The sequence below is a fragment of the Pleurodeles waltl genome, chromosome 2_1 (assembly GCF_031143425.1).
Source record: "Pleurodeles waltl isolate 20211129_DDA chromosome 2_1, aPleWal1.hap1.20221129, whole genome shotgun sequence".
Lineage (NCBI taxonomy): Eukaryota > Metazoa > Chordata > Amphibia > Caudata > Salamandridae > Pleurodeles > Pleurodeles waltl.
The window spans coordinates 12,003,270-12,025,918 of NC_090438.1; the positions used below are offsets into that span (position 1 = coordinate 12,003,270).

Below are 22,649 nucleotides of genomic sequence, written 5' to 3' on the forward strand. Positions count from 1 at the left end.
TGAGGCTGCAGGGGAAGGGCAGGAGCCTCCCCCACCACTACCAGCAGCAGTACCACCACTGCTACCACTGAACAGCCGTCTCCGCCAGTGGACATTCTGTAGAACTGCCTTCATGGGCTGTTGTGCGGCCTGCTCCCTGCAAATCCTGTGGGTATGACATCCAGCTGAGAGACTGTGACCTTGCACTCCCCAATATCTGCATCACAGGGCATGTTGACCCCTCCAGAACCAGTGGGGAAGCCACCCACTCACCCCATCCTCCCCAGTATGAAGATCACAGGGCACGATCCCACCTCCAGAACCAGTGGGGAAGCCACCGACTAACCCCATCCTCCCCAGGATGAAGATCACAAGGCACAATGCCCCCTCCAGAGCCAGTGGTCAAGTCACCCACTCGAGAGACTGTGGCCTTGCACTCCCAGGACAGCACACAGGGCATGTTGCCCCCTCCAGAGCATGAGGTCAAGTCACCCACTTGGAAGACTGTGGCATTGCATCCCCAGGACCGCGCACAGGGCATTTTTCCCCCTCCAGAACACCTGGACAAGTCACCCACTTGAGAGACTGTGGCCTTGCACTCCCCAGGACTAAGCAGTGGGCAAGTCACGCACTTGAGAGACTGTGGCCTTGCACTCCCCAGGACAGAGCAATCCAGGACCAGTGGTGTTGTTCCATCTGCCGGCTGAGGTGACCCCCCATTCCCTGTCCCTCTGAGGTGCCTGCCTATTTTCCAACTGATGCTACTGCAGTGTTCTCTCCATGTTGTGGCAGGATACAAGTGGGTACTTGGACTTTGTCATGTGGCCCATTGACCCATGCACATTGAGGACTGGGTAGTGTCCCTTGAATTGTACATATGTATATACTTTTAGATTGGATGTACGTCTTTCTACTGTATTTATATTATTACACTCACTTTCATCTATTCGTGTTGTCCTTGCATTATTCCTGAGGGGTATGGGGTAAATATGTTTTCTTAATGCATCTGATTGTGTGTATGGTGTTGGGGTGGGTGTGTGTGCTGTGCGTGTGTGTGTTACTTTCTTTTTGCTTCCCCCCTCCCCTGTGTGCTAGGCGGCTGTACTCACCGTGGTCATCTTGGCCGTTGTTGGAGTTCGTGGTGGAGCAGGACGTAAAAGATCATTGGAAATATTTGAAGCTCGGGCTCCATGGCAGCGTGGTTGTTTCCTGTGTCCCCAATGGTGAGTCCTTTCCCTTCTGTGCAGTGTTTCCGCCAGGCTTTTGATGTCGTTGATACCGCCCCAGAAAAGGTGGCTTATTGGGCTGTCATAATACAGTGGGAGGAACATTGTCTTCCGCCTGGCTGTAGGCTGCTACCACCGTGGTGGCTGTTGTTTCCGCCCTGGCGGTCGGTGTGGTAAAGTGGCTGTCTATCTGAGCTCTTTCCGCCATGGTCATAATTTTGTGGTAATTACCACCAGCCTGTTGGCGGTATTACTGCCACTTTATCACCGACTGCCAGGGTTGTTATGTGGTTCTTAGTTTTCTTGTTTATTCCTATTAATCAGCATTTCAGCAGCATTGCAAAGGAGGATATTAGGTGGATTCTTTGAAGGTATTCTAACATTTGGCACAGCATATGCACACTGGAATAACTTGATATGTCTTCTTACATCAGTAGAAAAGAAGTTCATTAATCAAGTGGATGCTAGGAGGAAATCAATTAAAGGAAAGGTAGATAGATAAATAAGGGTATAGCTAGCAAGAAGAAAACAGTTCATAACACACCTGATACACAAAGATGCTTAGCTTTAGATTGGCAACATGTAGGAAGGCTTTGTGTATATATAGGCCACAATCAAAAGCTGACAATACGTTTGTAGGAACAAGTGAATGCAGACATGTGTTCCTGTTCAAGAATGTATGGGATTTTATGCTAAATGGTGAAGATCTCGCTGTACCTGGAGTGTATTACATCTGTGGTAAGAATGCTTATTACGAGTTGCCGAAAGGCTGGTATGGTGCATGCTAATTAGGAGTGTTTTTTTCAAAAAATTGGACGACATTAACAAACCTGCAGGGATTGAGAGGCCTTAAATGAGATTTAAAAGAGGAGCAGGTAAGAAGTTACTGCAGATATTTTTGTAGCTTTTATTCCATCAGTAGGTGTGATCTTGAATTACATAAAGATAAGGATGATTGTAGATAAGATGTCTACTTATTTGTCAGGGTGGAGACTGCTGAGTGTTAAAGTCACAGCACTCCTGCACTTATTTCCCCAATAACAGCAGGGAGATAAGGAGATACTTATTTAATCTGACAAGTCTGAAAAATGACTTAAATGACCTGAAACAGAACAATATTTGGGAGACAATAGGTGAAGGTTTCTCAAAGGTACGCTCTTGCTTAGGAAACTTGGGAAATGGTTTTGTGAGAATGATCCTGAAACCCTTATTGATTGTGACAGTGTCCATAATTTGGGCACTTGGATTTTACAAAGCTTAACATTGCTGGAGAAAACAAAGCGCCAAGAATAAACAGAGAAGGGAAAAAATGAGAAACAGAAATCATCAGACTATAAAGAGAATTGTTAATTATCTTGAAACTAGATCTATGCATTATCAAACTACAAAGTTTTGATTTTGTCTCATTGTAAATGAGTAAAGTTCTTTTGTGATGGCATAGAAGTTAGCATATGGTGATTAATTAAGCTGTGTTTAAAGTCCTTACAGAGGAAATAACCTAAGTTGTAAAATGTGCATGTTTGAATTATGGTGAACATGAGGGCGCCCATTCGTTTTAAACACTAGGGGCCTCATTTAGGAAAGGTGGTCCTGCATCCAACGCACTGCCACTTTTCTTGCACCTCTTAGTGCCATCCTACCGTCACCATGTGTGCACTGTGTATTGTAGATACAGCACACCATGGCGCTGGGTAGGAGCAATAGTAGAACATTTTTTGACACTATTGATGTACTGTGCAGGATTAGCTCCAACATTTTGGTTCTAAGACTCCACAGTAGATAGGAGCCAATTGAAAACAATAGTATGCCACCACATCCCCTTGTGCTACCAAAAGACTCTTCATCTGCCAAAACTGCTGCTTCTCCTGCAGCACCGAGTTCCCAGCCCACACAGGACCCCGCGCCACACCCGCCCGGAAGGCCACGGTCAACCAAGAACCTGTCCGATGTATCCTGCTCAACGTCCGATCGCTCTGCAAACATGCCACAAAAATCTGGGGCATAATCATCTCCTTCTCACCAGAAGTTGCCTTCATCACCGTAACCTGCCTAAAACCCCGCATTGCCACTGCAACAGCCAACGTCTACAAGATCATAACCAAAACTGCACCAACAAACACAGTGGGACCATCGCCATCATATTCAAGAACACCATTTGATGCATTGCCACCGGCGAGGACACCTCATCCATCATGGAACAACTCCAACTACAAACCAATGCCAAAACTATCCTAAGAAGCACCCTTGAATACAGACCATCAGGACCCCAACCAACCTTCTATGACGTCAACCCCAACATCATTGCACCTCTAGCAATCGACTCCAACCACTACATTCTACTCAGTGACCTCAATTTCCACATTGACAATCCCAATGATGCCAACTCCTTCACCTTCCTCAAGAACTAGAGCAACATAGGCCTCACCCAACTGGTCAACATACCCACACACAAGGCCAGACACACCCTCGACCCCCTCTTCTCCACCATTGACGGAGTCAGATTCAGCCACGGCACAGAACTCTCTGGCTCGACCACAGCATCGTCCACTTCACCATTGCAGATGCCCAACACACCACCACCGGCAACCACTGAGCCAACTACCACAACTGGAGCAGAATAACTGAATCACAGTGGACGCAGGCCCTCAGCTCATCCAAACCCAAGGCCTCATCCGACCTCGACTAGGCCATCCTGACCTTCTCCTCCTGGATCACTGAGTGCACTGACTCAATTGCCCTGCTGAAACCAGCAAGAACCAACACAACCTCTACAAATGCCAGCTGGTACACTCCAGAGCTCAGAGCCACCAAGTGTAGCTGCTACAAACTCGAGTAACAATGGCAATCTACCAGGAATTCCTCCGATGGAACAACCCACATAGCAGCTCTCAGCAACTACCAACAACAACTCAAGGAGGCCAAGAGAGCAGCCATCACGACCCTCATTGACTCAGCATTCAACTGCACAACATAACTTTTCAAAACAGTCAAAGAGTACTCCAACCCAGCAGCCACAGGGAACACCATTCACCCCTCCTAAGAACTTTGCAACACACTCTCAGACTACTTCCACAGCAAGATCACCGCCATCTACAACAACCTAGAACCCCAACTCACACTCTCTAACTTCAGCTCTCTCTACAACTCCAGTGTACACCAACAGCATGATCTCTACATGGGCACCACTCACCACTTAATCCATCTCAGCAATCATGTCATCCATTAACTCAAGTCACCCACCGATTCATGCCCCCACCACCTGTTCAACCTCGGAACCGACCTCATCAGCACGGAACAAACCAGCACCCTCAACACCTCCTTCACCTCTGCAGTTTTTCCGGACAAATGAAAATATGAGGAAATGAAACCCCTCCTAACAACCCTCTAGCAAACCCAAAAAACTCAACAATTACCAACCCATCTCTCTACTCCTCCACCCAGCCAAAGTATTTGAGAAGGCCATCAATCGGAAGCTCACCAGCAACCTTAAAGAAGACAACCTTTTGGACACCTCCCAATCAGGTTTTCGTTCCAACCACAACACCAAGACCACACTCATCGCTGCCACTGCTGACATCAGAGCACTCTTTGACCGCAGGGAAACTGCAGACCAGATCTTCCTTGACCTTGTTTGACACCGTCTCCAACTACACTCTCATCAACAGACTCCACAGCCTCGGAATACAAAACAATAAACTGAAATGGATCACCTCCATCCTGACAGGATGCACTAAGAGCATCTGACTACACCCTTTCACTTCCACATCCATGAGCATCATTTGAGGCATACCCCAAGGTTCATCCCTCAGTCACACTTTGTTCAGTACCTACATGACCCCCCTCCCCGACATTGTAAGATCCATTGGACTCAACATCATCTCCTACGTAGACAATACTCAATTGATCCTCTAACTTACTAAAGACCCCTCCACCACCAAAACCAACTTCCATAATGCCATGACCATAGTAGCAGACTGGATGAAGACCAACTGCCTGAAGCTCAACTCCGACAAGACAAAAGTCCTGATCTTCGGGAAAAAACACCTCCATTTGCGGCCATAGCTGGTGGCCATCCAAACTCGGACCCACTCCCTTGCCTACAGACCACACTCACAACCTTGGCATAATCTTTGAGAGTCAGCTGACCATGAGGCAGCAGATTAACATAGTCGCCTCCTCCTGCTTCCTCATCCTTCGCATGCTCCGGATAATAATTGGATGGATCACAGCCAACACCAGGAAAACCTTAATCCAGTCCCCCCTCACCAGCTGCCTCATCTACGGCAATGCTGTCTACGCCACTCTATCCTCCCACCTCCTAAAGTGACACCTGACAATACAGAACACCACCACCAAAATCATCCTGGACCTTCCAAAGTGCACCCACATCACCCCCACTTCCGAAACCTCCACTGGCTCCCCGTCCAGACGAGATGTAATTTCAAGCTCCTCATGCACACCTACAAAGCCCTACACGATCAAGGACCAGACTACATCAACCACCGTCTACACTTCCACCAATCCACCAGACACCTGCTCTCTTTCTCTCTGGCCCTCATACACACACCTAGAATCTGGCCCAGTGATGGCTGTTCTTTTCCCTACATCGCTGCCAAGGCCTGGAATGACCTTGGAGTCCCCCTCCAAACTGCACCCTCACTGGCAGACTTCAGGAAGAGACTCAAGACCTTGGTCTCTGACAGAGAAATTGCACCCCAGTGGCCAGATACCCCCAGGGGTGACAACGACGTGCTCTACAAATGACTGATTGAGTGATCGATAAGCCCTGTGGTACACCCCTAGTAATCCATCTTTCGGTTGAGGAGAATTCTCTTAATCAGGGTGAAACCAGTCTTGGAATACTTATGTTCTGGTTCTGAGAGAACCTGGCCTGGTAGTTCAGGCTGGAATGTTCCTATTACAGCAGGGTCAAGACTGATTTGTATATGCCTTGGTCAAAAGTGAAGTGATATGGTGGGCAAAAGAATGATGGGCATGAATGCTAACCTGAACAATTGCTAGTGGTTAGATTTATTGTCAGCATCCTCATGATCTTGTGTGCATTTAACTTTATAGGTCGTAACCTACCAGACAGCGCAGCTTGCTGGCTTGCTAAAGACATCTTGGGGACTTTCAGAAAGTTGACCTAGGAATGCATTCCGCCTGTTGATCACCATTGTCTTTGTATTGTATTTGCTGGCTTTATTTGCTTTAGGCTCAGCAGGTTCCATCCATCCCTCCTGTTGCCAAAACTGTGTTTTCTGTATCCTTCCACAAACTCCTTTTCTCTAAAAAGCCCTTAAAATATTGTTCTATCCTGTCAAATTTGCTGTGTATTCAAAGACAGAGTTCAAATGTCAAGCTGTGTGTTCCAAGGAACTCGGTGCAGTATTCTTTGTTTACTGCTGACTTGAAAGTCAAGAATGCTTCCACATGCCTCATCCTGGACTTCCCCCACCACTGCCATATCACAGGCCACTTGAGAAACCTGCATTGGCTCCCCATCAACAAGAGAATCACCTTCAAACTCCTCACCCACGCTCACAAGGCACTGCACAACACCGGACCAGAATACCTCAACAGACGGCTCTCCTTCTACACCCGAACCGACAGCTCCGCTCCTCTGACCTCGCCACCGTCCTACGCATCTGCAGAACAAACACAGGTAGCAGATCATTCTTGCACCTCGCCGTTAAGACATGGAACACTCTTCCCATCCACCTGCGTCAGATCAAGGACCTCCTTACCTTCAGGAGACTTCTTAAGGCTTGCCTGTTCGAGTAGGAGCAGCCATCCCCCTTCCCCTCCCCCCCTCAGCACCTTGAGCCCCTCACAGGTGAGTAGTGCGCTTTACAAATTCCCTGATTTATTGATTGATTGAAAGTGAGATGTTTATATGAAAGAGGAATGCAGATTAGTTTCCCCAGGGGGGCCCACTCCTGCCCCTCCTATGCTCCATCTACGAGACTGTAACATAACCTTTTAATAACACTTCATGTAACATTGGGATAACAGATTTTTTCTCTCTTGTTGGCTTTGCCAGTTCATTGACATTGTCACAACAGTTAGAGTTGCATATAATGTTGAAAACACCAAGAAGAAACAACAATGATCAGACAGAGCATACAAAATGACAGTGGGCTATATTGAGGAAAATCAAACAAATGTGCAACCAGCTACTTTGAAGACATTAACACTGATGCTATGCCTTTCTGTTAAGAAGGGTGTCCTTTACACAGAGTTGTGACAATGGATAATCTGAGATGTGGTGCCAGGAAAACATGCTATATATCATAAACATTTTGCAGTGCAGGTGTATTTGCACAGTTTTTTGTTTACACAGCAAGAAATAGAGGTGACAGGTTAAGTCGGTGTGGACATGAACTCAGAGCCCTGCATATAACTTGCCGAATGATGCAGTGTTAGCTAAGTACCATGCACAGGCCATGTGTTGGACCATGTCTCAGTTGTTTGCCTGTTCGTAATATTGGGAGAGAGGATTGAGAGGTGCATCAATTTGTTTCACTTCTGTGTATTCACCGGGGCTCTATGTTGCTTTAACAGGATTATGTGTGTCTTGGAGAGTAACCTATCTAATTTGAAAAGGGACACATGTAGTGTGTGTTTACTTTGAGAAATGACTTGGCTTTATGGCTTTTCACCAATTTTATTGTTTTCACCAGAAGCACCTATTGAAGGGAAGGGCAGTCCATGGTAGTGAAAGTCCTGAAGTAAAGGTTGCTATTAAAGGTTTGCAGAGGAAATAGTTGAAGCATTTTTAATCTCACAGCAATTGTGTCCTGCTAGCTCCCCTGAATGGCAGTTTACAACAATGCAAAACATCTTATCAGTTCATGTTAATTGCCATCTCACAGAAAGGAGAGATTTCACATTGAATGGTGTAAATTCCCGCAACAAAACAAGCACGGCCTCAAAAGCAATGGGTGTTGCAGTGGGGTGCCCAAAGCAACACCCATTGCATGCCCCTCTGACAAACAAGACTGCTTTGGAAGGGCCCTTCTTCACAAAGCGGTATTAAGTGACAAAAAGTGGCTTAGCACCATCTTATAACTATGGTGCAGTGCACAGCGCCACCGAAGCATCACAAAAAGTGACGATCCAGAGTTTTTAAAAGTTCACTCATTGGTTGTCGGTTAAGGAGTTTGTATGCGGGTACCCTTTCACTCTGTGGGGAACAATGTTAAAAATGGCTGCCTACACCCACTCCTGCCACTAGCTCCACAGAGAAAATCAATTTGCTCCCATATCGCTTTTTGGTGTGGCAAGGAGGCATGGAGTATGGATACTGCAGTTGGAGAGAGACGTATATGGGGCCATATTTATGGGCCCCTAGCGCCACAGGAGCATCACTTTTTGTGACGCTCCTGTGGGGCTAAGCACTTCGCCGTATTTACAAGGTGGCATTAATGCCACCTTATAAATATGGCCCCTTCCCACGCAGCACCGTGCGTGGAAGGGGCGTGCAACGGGTGTTGCTGTGGGCGTGCCACAGCAACACCCATTGCATTTTGATACTGCCTCAGATTTATGAGATTTCGTAAACCTAAGGCAGCACCAAAATCTAACGCCACACCCAGGGGTGGCATTAGCAGGGCACAACGATGAGAAATACTTTTATTCCTCCTTATTTTTTGCTTTTTCTATGCGTGCTGCATCCTGTAGCACGCATAGAAAGAGCAAAATGCCAGAAATTATTGTTTATGTGTGGGAAGATTTCCCTTCCTGCACATAAACAATCATTTGGAAATGACGCTTTGGCACTTCTGTGTGTGCTGCATTGTGCAGCACACACAGAAGTGCCAAAGCGCCATGAGTGATTGTTTATGAGCAGGACGGGACACCTTCCCGCACATAAACAATCACACCCCTCAACGTACTATGGTGCAAGGATGCCTACGTTGGCAGCTAAGTTTAGCACCAGCGCGCAGGGAAACGTAGGGGTGTGCCGTATTCACTTAAATACGGCGCACCCCTGTGCTTCTAAAGTGACGTAGCGTGGGGCTGCTACTTTTCCTTTTATCTGGCCCATGGTGTCGTTTTCTGCGCTGCACCAGTGCAGAAGGGATCGGTCCACTTCCTTTTAGTGTCTTTAGTCAAAATATTTTCGAGTTCCAGCATGTTTTTCTGACAGCGGAGCTGTGAAACACAAAGAGGCAATCACTGCCCTGTGTTTCCAAGCTCTGCTTTCAACAAAACATCCATTTAACTAAGATCGTAACAGTTTGTGTAGGAGCTCAAGATGCCCTAGAAGTAGCCCAGATAGCTATATAACACATTCAAATCCAAAAGACAACACCATGTCACCATACTTTTTATCAGCTAAATAAATTAAGACATATTTTACGTGCAACTTCTTGTATCCATTGAAAAAAATAAATATGGACCAAAACCAACAATATAAGAAAATAATAAATACAGATGACGTCCGTGATTCCAAAATGTATAAATAAAGAAAATCTGGGCTCATTCCTGCTATGTGCCAGGAAACATCTGGATGATTTCCAGGAGCTTTGGGTAGAGTCAGCCACTTGAATTTGACTCACAAACTAAACCATTATAAAAATAGCACTGACACTAAAATACACGATGATTCTTGGGCTGACCTTGGGCACATATAAAGCTTCTTTTGCCACCCACACATGGAGTGAAAAGATTCCATGAACTTACTGTCTCCTTCCAAGCAGCCCCTCACAAACAGCTTTCAAATTATGTTGAGATACTCAAAAAGGAGGTAATCAGAAAACAGACCTTAAGCAGCAGCTTAAAAGGTTCTAGGAAACTGAACATCGGAGTCACCCCATGTGGTTCTCTCTGTCTCTACTCTTCAGATGGAGGCAGAATGGCAACAGCTTCCCCAGACATCTTGTAATTTAATGTCACATGGATATCTTGAGTGCAAGAAGTGTCACCTGTGAGGATATTCAGTTGCTGAGCAGGTGCGGGTTCTGAAAATGGGATCAGTTGAAGAGCCAGGTTTTCAGTTTCTTGTGGAAATCCGTGTATGAAGCGGCTGTCCTCATGTTCTGGGGGAGATCATTCTAGGATTATTATCTACTATGAGAACTGCCTCATTGAATGAGCACTTGAAGAGCACCATTTATTTCCTAATTAGGTTTTACCATTACCATGCATGCTGATGCTCCACTCAGTATAGCATCAGTCCAAACATACAGCCATGCGTACATGTAGCTGTCCGATTCACCCCCGATCAAAGCAGAATGCTTCATGAATGAATCAGAGAAATCAGAAACCAGAGCGGAAGAACAGAACATGCCACATTAAAAAGCACCACATCCTTGTTCAACCAACACAATACTATCAGCCATACATGAGACTTAGGATTGCTCTTTGATGCCCCCAAACACAACCAGAATGCCATTACACAAACACAATTACTGGAATTAAATGGAAGGCAGGGACTTTATGCAAAAAGTGACATTACTGGTGTAATGCATTCAAACTCACCATTCCTACACTTAACAACCAACAAACCCAACAAAATGACCTTTAGGTGTGACAAATCCATGCTCTCATTAAAGCAGTTTTCCCTAACAACAATAAACAAAAAAAACCAAAATTCATTAACACCTTTGGTTCAACTGAGAGAGAGGAAACAGATTTGTGACAGTGATAAATTGACAGTAGGGTATTAAAAGTTGTAACATCAAAAAGAAAATCAGCCCACAACCTGAATGAAATTATAGCACAACTTAACAGGTGTGCAACGTCCTTGCATCCACAATACCACCTACACATTGCTCAACATCTGTGAGGGTGGTATTACAATCAAAACAATAAGTACCAACTCTCCTTAACTTCAGTGACACTACTAGCCTCTGCGTCTCCACTTCCCCTGGCACTCTGTCTCCAGCCACTTGTGGTGAAACCCACAACTGGACGGTTGCTCTCTTCATCTCTCTCTTTATGTGCCCTTCTAAAATTACTTTTATGATAAGTTTTCAAGTGGTAGAGCATAAAAGTTGTGCCACATGAAAGTTCTTGGCACTGCACCTCAATAGAGTTGCATTGCACAATGTGCACTATTTTTGATTTACCTGATGGTATGATGAAAAAAGTCCATGCTATGCTTTTTTTTCAGCTGGTAGTTCCTCATCAGGAGAGCCCTCTGCTCCAGCTGCTAACTCCTGCTCTTCGGCCTCATGATGAAATTCTTCATCTTCACTTCTCCCTGATTTTGTTTTATTTTAGAAAAACTATAAAAAAAAGAATCCAACATAGTTCTGCAATTTAAAGTACAGGAGAACTCCAAGAATGATCCTAACAGCAAGTGGAACCTTCACGAAGGAAGAAACACGTGAGAACTTCCCATGAAAATGAATAAAAAGTGTTTCCCCGAATCACATCTCTTTGTTTCCAGGTAACATGATCATCATAAACACTGTCATCTTTGGGAATACCAATGTCATTGCAAAAACTGAAATATAGTTTGAGAGAGTTTTATAATAAAATTAGTTACATAAATATGAGTTTCCACATTATATTAATAAACTGCTGATATCAAGTACTAATTAAAATATGTGTATATATGTGTATTACACTTAAAAAAAACATGCTATAGTCGTGATTAATCACATCACCGGAAACTATGTTTCGCAATGCCCCTCGTCGTCTCAAACAACAGCATACTCACGAACAAAGGTGTCCAGTGAACAATGAAGTTGTCACAAAAATGGACATTATATTTAAAAAATTGTCATGGTGATATGCAGCTGGAACTCTGCAGGCAATACCTACTTTCCCCAACTAGCCGTCCCCATGATTATAAAGGTAGCTCAATGTGATAGAGGAGAATTTCACAACAGAAACTTACATAATAGTATTATATTGAACACCCTTCATAACTTCAACAAAGTCAAAAAGTCCATGACTCAAGTTTCATTAGTAGAGCAATGGTACAATATCTACTCTCACACACACATACAACCAATCACAGACTAAGTCACTCAGGCAGTAAAATGCTCATTCACACACCCACTAAGAGACTCATGCACCCACTCATAGATCCTCTGAGACATGGATTCACCCACTCACTGACTCACTCAGACACTCACACAGTTACACACAGACCCACTCAGACACTCTCACATTCATTCATAGACCTAGTGAGAAACTTATTCTCTCACTCACACACTCAATGTCAAAGGTTAGTAGTTACAGTTAAGGAAATAACATTTAAAAAACCTTAGAAATTCACTAAAAAAACCAAAGGTTGCAGGGACATTATCGTTACGAAATAGATTTTTTAAAAAAACAAATGTTACAGGGACGTTATAGTTAGGAAATAGAATTTACAAAACCTAGAAATTCACTGTAAAAACTAAAGGTTATAGGGACATTATAGTTAGGAAATAAAATTAAAAAACACTTAGAAATTCACTGAAAAAAACAAAGGTTATAGGGACGTTATAGCGAGTCTCACATTTAACTCATACAAAACCAGTGAAATTCATCAGTTATAGTTATGTGAGCTAACAATAACTTGCATCCCCGTAATACACTGCTTATGACCTCACATATATTTGACAGTGTTTGTTGTGACTTGGCGGAAACTGTCAAAGTTCCCACCAAGTCACAGCAAACAGATATGTCCCAGTGGTGGGCACCCTGGGACATAGCAGGAGCCGGCCCTGGGGAATGGCAGTCCTCAGGGCCATTGGTGGCTCCATGAGGGGTGCAAGCAGCCCCCCTCCGTTGCTGAATTTGCCACACAGGAGGTGGTAGTTCCCAGGGCCAGGGTTCCACAACAGACCCCCTTCATTCTTTTATTGCAGCCCAGGAGAGGTGACGGTTCCTGGGGTTGCATGGAAACTGCATGACCCCCCCTTAATTGGGCTGTAGGGGGCTGCATGGCCACCGGGCACAAACTTCTTATCTAGCCCCAGGGAGGTAGTGGTCCCTGGGGATCTAAGGGAGGTCATATGGCCTCCCCCATATCAAAGAATTATTTTGCGTGGCGGAGATGGTGGTCCCCAGGGTGCAGGGGGGCTGCACATCCCCCTCACATTTTTCTTTTTCATCGCCCTGGGGAGATGGTGGCCCTGGGGCTAATGCACGCCCTAGAAGAGAGGCCCTGTGTGCCCTCCTCCTTTATTAAAGACCCCGATGCCCCAGGGACCTGGCCCACCCAGGGACTAATTTAAAAGAAAAGTGGAGTAAACTTCCCTTTAAAAAAAAAAAAAAAAAATTGGAACAATCTGCAGATCCAGTGCTAAGGGGTCAGGGTGTTCTTACCCTGGCCCCTTTTCTCTTTTTTAATTTTTTTTCTGGGACTCGGCTTCAGCCGACTCCCAAGATGGCTGCCAACACTTCCTGTTTGAAGTGTTGGCTCCCAATCAGATACCAGCATGGGGACAGTTGTATGTGCGGAGGATCCACGTCTCTAGATATCTATAATTTTTAAACTCTAATATCTCCAAAACTACTGAAGGGATTTACAACAAATCACAAAAAGCACACTTTGTGGACCAAGAGCTAACTTTTTCCAAATTTGTGTACCTCTGTTCAGCGGTTCGGGCTGTAGTCGTGTTCACAAATTTGAAAAATCCCATTGACGTAGAATTGTTAAAAAGTGATTAGGGACCCCCTTTTTTCTTGGCCCCCACTTGACAGAGCACCCTAAAACTTTGAACATAGCAGCTGAAGTGACCAAAGAATACGTTTTGAAAATTTCAAGAAGATTCCTCAAGTGGCGCCAAAACTATTGGCTGGCAAAACAAAAAACGCTCTGTGTATGGAAAGAATTGACCTAGCTATAACTACCTACTGGCGACCACCAGTAGGTTTTATATGTATATATATATATATATATATATATATATATATATATATGATATGTATATTTATATACATAGGTTGGCGTTTCAATGTTTGTAATTAATGCACATTTTTAGATATATGACTGATAACTGTTTTGATATATTTTTATTTAACTTAAACATGTGTGTATCAAAATTGTTGTTTTCGATATATGTAAAAATTTATATTTTTAATTACAATATTTGTGTTCTTGATATTCTTGATATTTGTGTTTTTACAGTTAAATATACACAATTTATAATTTTGCTATCAATGTTTAATTTCTGGTATTTTTATGTTTTGCTATTTTGTGAATCAGTATTATGTCAGAGTTTTTGGTTTGCTTATAACTTTGACACCTGTTGATGAATACCCACAAAATTGTCCCCAAAAGATTTTCTACTTTGTCGGGTTCTGCTTAGAAAGGTTTGGGGTGATCTGTCAAGCAGGGTAGGTGGGCTGAGAAAAAGAGGGGTCACAACATTTGTGTTTCCTATGTTATTTCCCATAGAGATTTTAGACACAACTTAAGCACAAACCATTGAAAGGAATTACACTAAATTTGGCCGAAAGTCTTGGTCCAGAAAGAGCCCTTTTTTATAATTTGATGTAAATCTATTCAGTAATTTTAGAGGGATTCATGAAAACAGAAATTGGTGTATCTAGAGTTGTAGAACCTCCATGGATGCGACATATCTCATAGCGATCTGATTAGCTGCCAGCACTGCAAACAGGAAGTGCTGGCAGCCATCTTGGGACTCAGACTCCCAAGAAAAAAGTAGAAAAGAAAAAAGAGGAGGGGGCAGGGTAGGCCCCCTAGGCTTGGTGCTGTTGTCCCATAGGGACTCAACAGGAGACCAAAAACATTTTTTTTTAAAGTTTTGCTGTGAAATCACAGTGGATCCATGAATTCGTGGCAATATTGAAAAAATGGCACAGACCTCCCCATGCTGCTGCATTGTTCCTCCTCCTGTCTTCTCCTCACTTATCCCCCTTTTTTGAGTGCCTTCCCTTTGCTTTTCCCTCATTCTCTCTGCTTTCTCCTTGCTTTTCCCCCATTTTTGATATGCCCTCTCCTGGCTTTTCCCTCATTTTCACTGCTTTTTCATTGCCTTTTCCCCACATTATTTGTGTGCCTGCTCTTCGGTTTTCCTTCATTTTCACTGCTTTCTCCTGGTTTTTTCCTCCATTTTATATTTGTCCTCATCTTGTTTATCCCTTGTTTTCACTGCTTCCACCTTGCTTGTTCCCTTATTTTTGTGTGTCTTCTCCTGTAAGTCCTTGCTGCAGGTCAGGCTCTGTGACCAACCCCGCTGTGTTAACAAAAACATAGAAATTCTCTGAAAAAAACAAAGGTTACACAGACGTTATAGTTAGGCATTAACATTTAAAAAACGTAAAACTTAAAAAATGTTGCAATGATATTATTAATAATGTCATAGAAGATGCAATTACTGATGTAATATGTGGGTTAATTAGTAGTGCATGGTGAAGGCTGCTAGTTATAGTTATCTCAGGGCATAAGTTATAGTTTCTTGAGATAACAATAACTGCTGTGTTTCTATGGCTTTGTGCATGTCAATTCTGATCCTAACTATAACGCCCCTGTACTGATTTATCCTTCACAGTGGTATTCTCACTGTGAACAGGGGTTTCTTTCTAGGCAGTTGCCTTGTCTCCGTTGGTACAGGAATTGCCTATCTTTATCGCCATGTTTTGCATTATATTAATTTACTTGTGTTGAGTAAACAAGTGTTTACTTGAGGTTTAAAGTAGACCTCACTGTGCATACTCGCCTTGTTTACCCGGACCATGACTTGTCAGGCTGTGCCTTATTGTATACATTCTACCTGTGTCTATGAGACTCCGTATTATAGACAAATGACATTATTCCTTTTCATGCAATCTGTGGGCTGACCAGCAATTCCTGACCAACAGTACTCTCTGATTATCAGTTTCCTGGGGCATATGCCCATTTCGGATTTGTTTTTCACAGTGAATTTTTAATTAGAAGTTTCTTTCTTTTTGGGCATTTACTCTGTCTCGATGTTTGCAGCAATAGTCCCTTTTTTCAGTGTTTTTTCAGTGGTACTGCATCACGAGTATTCATTGTGTCTCTTGTACACACTTTATAGTTGTTACAATACACTGTGTGTTTAGTTTCTGTGTTCACCTGGACTGTGCTTTTCCAGGTTATGCCTTACTTTCATGCATTTTGCCCCATTACTTTGTGATTCCATTGAAGGCACAAGATGCCATTGTTATAATGGTGCTCCACCCCTTACATTTAAGGGCTCTAGCAGGAACAGTTTTTCTTGTGGATGTATATATAAATACATATATGTGTGTGTGTATATATATATATATATATATATATATATATATATATATCTTCCAAATGGAAATGGAGCACTCCAAAATACTTGATATCCATATTTTATTTGATCAGCAGAGCAGACCCCCACCAAGGCGTTTCACGTCAAGACTGTGACAGTCAAAACGCATTGGTGATGGTGATGGTCTGCTCTGGTGATCATCAAAATATGGATATCAAGTCTTTGGAGTGCTTTCCATTTGGAAGATATGTAATTGCAAGGAAATGGTCCGTCCCTGACGTAGGCACCAGCTATTGAGCGCACCGTGAGAGGACTGATTTGGCTTGTGAATATATATATATATATATATATATATATATATATATATATATATATATATATACATGCAGAAAAGAAGACAGAACTTTGGGTAGTTCCCAAGTTGAAGTGGAGAGCAGCTCCAGGTAAGGGACACACTGCAACTTCAATGACACCCTTCCAGGGTTAGTGTGACACATTAATTACGCAAAAAGAAGAGAGCTGCTCTCCACCTAAACCTGGGAACTACCCAGAGTTCTCTCTCTCTCCATATATACCACATCTCATAGAAGTTAATTTAAAGAACTAAAAGAACATTTTAATATAATGCAAAATATATATTCTAATAATTGTGCTACATTATATATGTAAACATACAACACAGATATATATATATGTATGTTTGTTTATATAAGTATATATTTATATATAGTATTAAATATTATTGAGATTTATTTAATGAACATTGTATTAATGGTATCTATTAAAATATTTGAGGTTTATCGCTTTAAACTATAAATTTATCCTTTCACAAATGACACCAATATTGCCTAACACTTTCGGATGGGTGCTTCCTTCGTGCAAGTGGCATGCATATATAAAAAGAAACAATATTTTGTCATGTTTTTAATGATATTGGTGGGGAAAAATATTTTTTTAATATTCTTGTAATTTCCAATATAAGAATAGGGAAATTATATTTTTGTAAATTAGATTTTTAGATTTTTGACACACCATTTTTGTTACATGACATTGTTGATTCTGATGTTGTGGCAGTGATCCGGATGCACATGATGTGGACTGTGAGTCATAGAGCTAATTTGTGGGTGTCATACTGTACTGTCCTCAAAATTATGCAACAGTGATTGATGAGCAGATAGTGCCAGAGATAAATAGAATCAGCCAAGCAAAAACATACGAGGCAGGAAACCCTTTCAAAGACATATACACATTTACTGTTTCATGAACTAGCATACAAGGGTGAGCATAAAAGGGTGAGCTGAAAAAAAATGACTCTACGAAGTGCCTTGTGAAAAAGAAAAAATGATTTCCCAGAAAATCAAACACTCATGAAAGATCACAAGGATCTAGTAAGAGAAGTGGTAAACAGGCAATACTCCACGAGCAAAGACATTCTGGCAAGTCTAAAACAAATAAAGCCAGCAAATAGAAAACACACAAATGTGAGTTAAAAAGCACAAGGTTAATGGTAAGCAATAGGCAGAATGCATTCCTAGCTAAGCTTTCAACATGTCCCCAATATGTCTTTGAAACCAAGCTGCTATGCTGTCTGGTAGGCTTTGATCTAAAAATGGAATCCTGACATCATCGATTTCACCAAGGCCATACACTACAACAAAACAGATAATTAAAATATGTCACCACTGCCCTAGAGTCATAATTGGGACATCAATGCACAAATTCTGCCATCTCTAAAACTGATAGGAGCACAGACTTGGCTTTGAATGTAAGTGGCAAATGGCTTAAACACAGACAGATGGATTAATGGAAAATGCACACAAATAGTAGTTACAAAACTTAAGAAGGCATGTTTGTTAAATGTACTAGTGGTGGAAAAGGTTGTAGTCTGAGATTTCATTATAAAAAATCAAAGGGACAGAGTATGTGGCTACCTGGGACCAAAACCAGAAGCGGCATCACATGACCAAAAATGTTGATGAAATCCTGTTATGAGTGTAAATATTTATTTTCTGAGAATCGTTGAAGTGAAGAAGGTAAACAAAGCAATGAATAAGCTTTATTAACAAGACTCGCAGCACAGAAACTATAATATAGTACCCCGTACAACAAACTGTTTAGAAATACTCGCTCAGACGGCATGAGAGACCAGCAATATACTCACAATATGGTAGACAGCATAGGACAAAGGAACACACTCACTAGGAACAAAACAGGAGAATGAGGCAGTACGAGGCATATTAGGAAACAATTCAGTAAAGACTGCAGAATGCGAAGAGAGGGAAACTTTGTTTTAGTAATGTTTTTGGCATGTTTCACCAGTGTGGCTGCTGTTCCGCATGCGTAAAAGTTAGTGGCTAAGAGAAGAGCGTTGTACAGTGGAGTGGAATAGAGTGGCATAGAGTGGAGTGGGGTGTCATAGAGTAGAATGGAATAGGTTGGAGTGGCATAAAGTGGAGTGCCATGTCACTGAGTGGAGTAGAGTGTTTAAGAGTGAAGTAAAGTGTTGTGGAGTGGCATGCAGTGTAGTAGAGCGGAATACCACAGAGTGGAGTACAGTAGAGTGTCGTAGAGTGTCATAGAGTTGAGTAGAGTTGAATGGTATAGAATGGAATGGTATAGAGTAGAGTGGTGTAGAGTGGAGTAGCAAAGAATGGAGTAGAGTGTCGTGGAGTGGGGTGGCATAGAATGGAATAGAGTGGCATAAAGTGGAGTGGCATAGAGTGGAGTTGCATAGAGTGGGGTGTCATAGATTGGAGTAAAGTGGTGTGCAATGTTGTGGAGTTGTGTACAGTGACATAGAGTGACATGGAGATGTGTACAATGGAGTAGAGTGTCTTAGAGCAGAATGTCATTGAGTGGAATGGCGTAGAGTGGCACAGAGTAGTGTAGCGTAGAGAGTGGTTAGAGTGTGGAAGAGTAGAATGGCAAAGAGTGATGTGGAGTGTGATTGAGTGGAGTGGCGCAGAGTGAAGTAAGCAAGAGTATAGTAGAGTGCAGTGGCTTACAGTGGAGTGGAGTATGGTGTCATAGAGTGGAGTAAAGTAGAGGATAGTGGAGTGTAATAGAGTGGAGTGGCAGAAAGTGGTGTAGAATATTATAGAGAGGAGTGTCATAGAGTGGGTGCCATAGAGTGGAGTACCGTAGAGTGGAGTGCCATAGAGTGGAGTACCTTAGAGTAGAGTAGAGTGGAGTGGTGCATTGTGGTGTTGCACTGAGCAGAGTAGTGTCATGGAGTGGTGTAGATCGGAGTGGCATAAAGTGTAGCTGAAAATCATAAATGGAACGTCATAGAATGGAATGGAGTAAAGTGGCATAGAGTGTCATAGAGAGGGCTGGCATAGATTGGAGTACCATATAGTGCGGTGAAGTGTTGTAGTGTAGAATGGAGTGGAGTACAGTGTCATAGAGTGGTGTGACCTAGAGTGGCATAGAATAGCATAGAATGGAGTCATGTAGTGTGGAGTAGCATAGAGTGGAAGATTGTTTTGGTGTGCAGTGGAGTGGTGTAGAGTGGCATAGAGTAGAGTAGCATAGAGTGGAGGGTCATACAGCGGCATGGAGTGGTGTTGAGTGGGTTAGTGTCCTAGAGTGCAGTGGGTTAGAGTGGAGCTAAGTGTTGAGTGGAGTGCGGTATAGTGGAGTAGAGTGTCATGGAGTAGGATGGCATAGAGTGTACTAGAGTGGCATACAGTGCAGAGGCATAGAGTGTTGTGGAGTGGAGTGGTGTAGAGTGGTGTAGTGTAGTATAGTGTAGAGGGTGGTTAGAGTTTCATAGAGTGGATTGGCATAGAGTAGAGTTAAGTGTTGTGGAGTGTCATAGAGTGTAATAGAATGGGGTGGTGTAGAGTGGAGTGAATAGATTGTCATATAGTGGAGTGTCGTAGAGGTGATAAGAGTTGAATGGTGTAGAATGGAATGCTGTAGAGTGGAGTGGTGTAGAGTGGAGCAGCGCAGAGTGGTGTATAGCATTGTGGAGTGACATAGAGTGTTGTAGAGTGTTGAAGAGTGGAGTGGCATAGAGTGGCATGGAGTGGCATAGAGTGTAGTAGTGTCCTAGAGTGGATTGGCCTTCAGTGGAATTAATTGTTAAATGGAGTGGTGTAGAAAGGAGTAGAGTGTCATGGAATGGTGTGGCACGAGTCGAATAGTGGCATATAGTCTTGTGACATAGAGTGGAGTGTCAAAAGGTGGAATAAAGAATGTTGTAGAATGGAGTGGCATAGAATGGAGTAGAGTATAGTGTTGTAGAGGGGAGTAAAGTGGAGAACAGCGGAGAACAGCGGACTGTGACAAAGTGGAAGGTATAAAGTGGAGTAGACTCTCATAGATTGGAGTGTCATAGAGCGGAGTGCCACCGAGCGAAGTGCCTCAGAGCAGAGTGCAATAAAGAGACATAAAAGGGAGTTGCATAGAGTGGAGTGTAGCCAAGGAGTGGCGTAGAGCAGAGTGGCATAGAGTGTACTTGAATCTCATAAATTGGAGTGTCTTAGAGTGTCATAGAGAGGAGTGATATAACGTGTCATACAGTGGAATGCCATAGAGTTAAGTGTTGTACTGTGAATGTCATTGAATGGAGTGTTGTACTGTAGAATACAGTGTCAGAGAGGTGTGACATAGAGTAGCATAAAATAGCATAGAGCGGAGTGATGTAGACTGGAGTAGCATAGAGTGGAGTAGAGTGTTTTGAAGTGATGTAGTGTCATACAGTGGAGTGACTGGCACGAAGTAGCATTGAGTAGTGTTGGAGTGGATTGCCGTACAGTGCAGTTGAGTCTCATTGAGTGGAGTGGCACAGAGTGAAGTGGAGTACAGTATCTTAGAGTTGAGTAAAATTGAGGAAAGTGGAATTTGAAAGAGTGGAGTATAGTGTTGTAGAGTGGAGTGTCATAGAGTGGAGGGCTGAGTGCCATAGAGTAGAATGCCTTAGAGTAGAATGGAGTGAAGTGGTGCAGAGTGGAGTTCCATGGAGTGAAGTGAAGTGGCAATGAATGGAGTAAAGTGGCATGGTGTGCTGTGGAATGGTGTGCAGTGGAGTAGAGTGTTGTGGAGTGAGGTACAGTGGAGTACAGGGTCATACAGTGGAGTGGCATAGAGTGGAGTAGTATAGAGTTGTATAGAGTACTGTAGCATAGAGAGTGGTTAGAGTGTTGCAGAGTGGAGTGGTGCAGAGTGAAGTAGAGTGTTGTGGAGTGTCATACAGTGTAATAGAGTGTAGTAGCATAGAGCTGAGTGCAGTAGAGTGTCGTAAAGTGGAGTGTCATAGAGTTGAGTAGAGTGGAATGGTGTAGAATGGAATGGTGTGGAGTGGAGTGGTGTAAAGTGGAGTAGCATAGGGTGGCGTATAGTGGTGTAGAGTGGCAAAGAGTGTTGTAAAGTGTTGTACAATAGAGTGGTGTGGAACAGAATGGAGTGGAGTGAAGTAGAGTGGCATGGAATGTCATAGAGGGGAGTAGTGTCCTAAAGTGGATGGCGTAGGGTGGAGTTAAGTGCTGTGTGGAGTGGAGTGTCATGGAGTGGGGTGGCATATAATAGAATAGAGTGATGAAGAGTGGAGTGGCATAGAGTGGAGTTTCATAGAGTGGAGTGCCATAGAGTGGAATTAAGTGGTGTGGAGTGATGTGGAGTGGTGTACAGCGGAGTACAGTGTCATAGAGGGGAATGGCATAGAGTGGCATAGAGTAGTGTAGCATAGAGAGTGGTTAGAGTGTTGTTGAGTGAAGTGGCATAGCGTGAAATGGAGTGTCATTGAGTGGAGTGGCACAGAGTGTTTTGGACTGGTGAGAGTGTAGTAGAGTGAAGTGGCACACAATGGAGTATAGTGTCATAGAGTAGAGCAAAGTGGAGGACAGTTGAGTGTAATAGATTGGAGTGGCATAAATTGGAGTTGAGTGTCATTGAGTGGAGTGTCCTACAGTGGAGTGCCACAGAGTACAGATGGTTGGAGTGGTGTAGAATGGAGTTGTGTAGAGTGTAGTATAATGTCATAAAGTGAAGTCGAATAGAGTGGAGTGGAGTAGAGCGACATAGAGTGCAATAGAGATGTGTGTTATAGAGTGTCCTAGAGTGGAGCAGTGAAGAGTCAAGTGAAGTGTTGTAGTGTGAATGTCATAGAGTGGAGTGCTGTACAATAGAGTAGAGTGTCAGTGTGGTGTGGTGTGATACAGAGTGGCATAGAATAGCATAAAATGTAGTGGCACAGGATGGAGTGTTCATGGTGTGGTAAAGCACTGACATTGCAAACAACATATTTGCATTTGAAAGTACAATTACG

General features: G+C 43.2%; 1 protein-coding gene across 3 annotated transcripts in view; it reads right to left on the bottom strand.

Annotated features, from left to right (window-relative positions):
* LOC138260374 (NXPE family member 1-like) overlaps positions 1 to 22,649 on the bottom strand; it is a 204,884-nt gene that overhangs the window by 103,112 nt on the left and 79,123 nt on the right. Inside the window, exon 2 of one of the 3 annotated variants that reach the window (XM_069208800.1) lies at positions 6,781 to 6,853. The exons of the other annotated variants lie outside the window; for them this stretch is intronic. The gene's annotated coding sequence lies outside the window, so the exon portion shown is untranslated. The remainder of the gene's footprint in view (positions 1 to 6,780; positions 6,854 to 22,649) is intronic. 3 annotated transcript variants of the gene reach the window in all.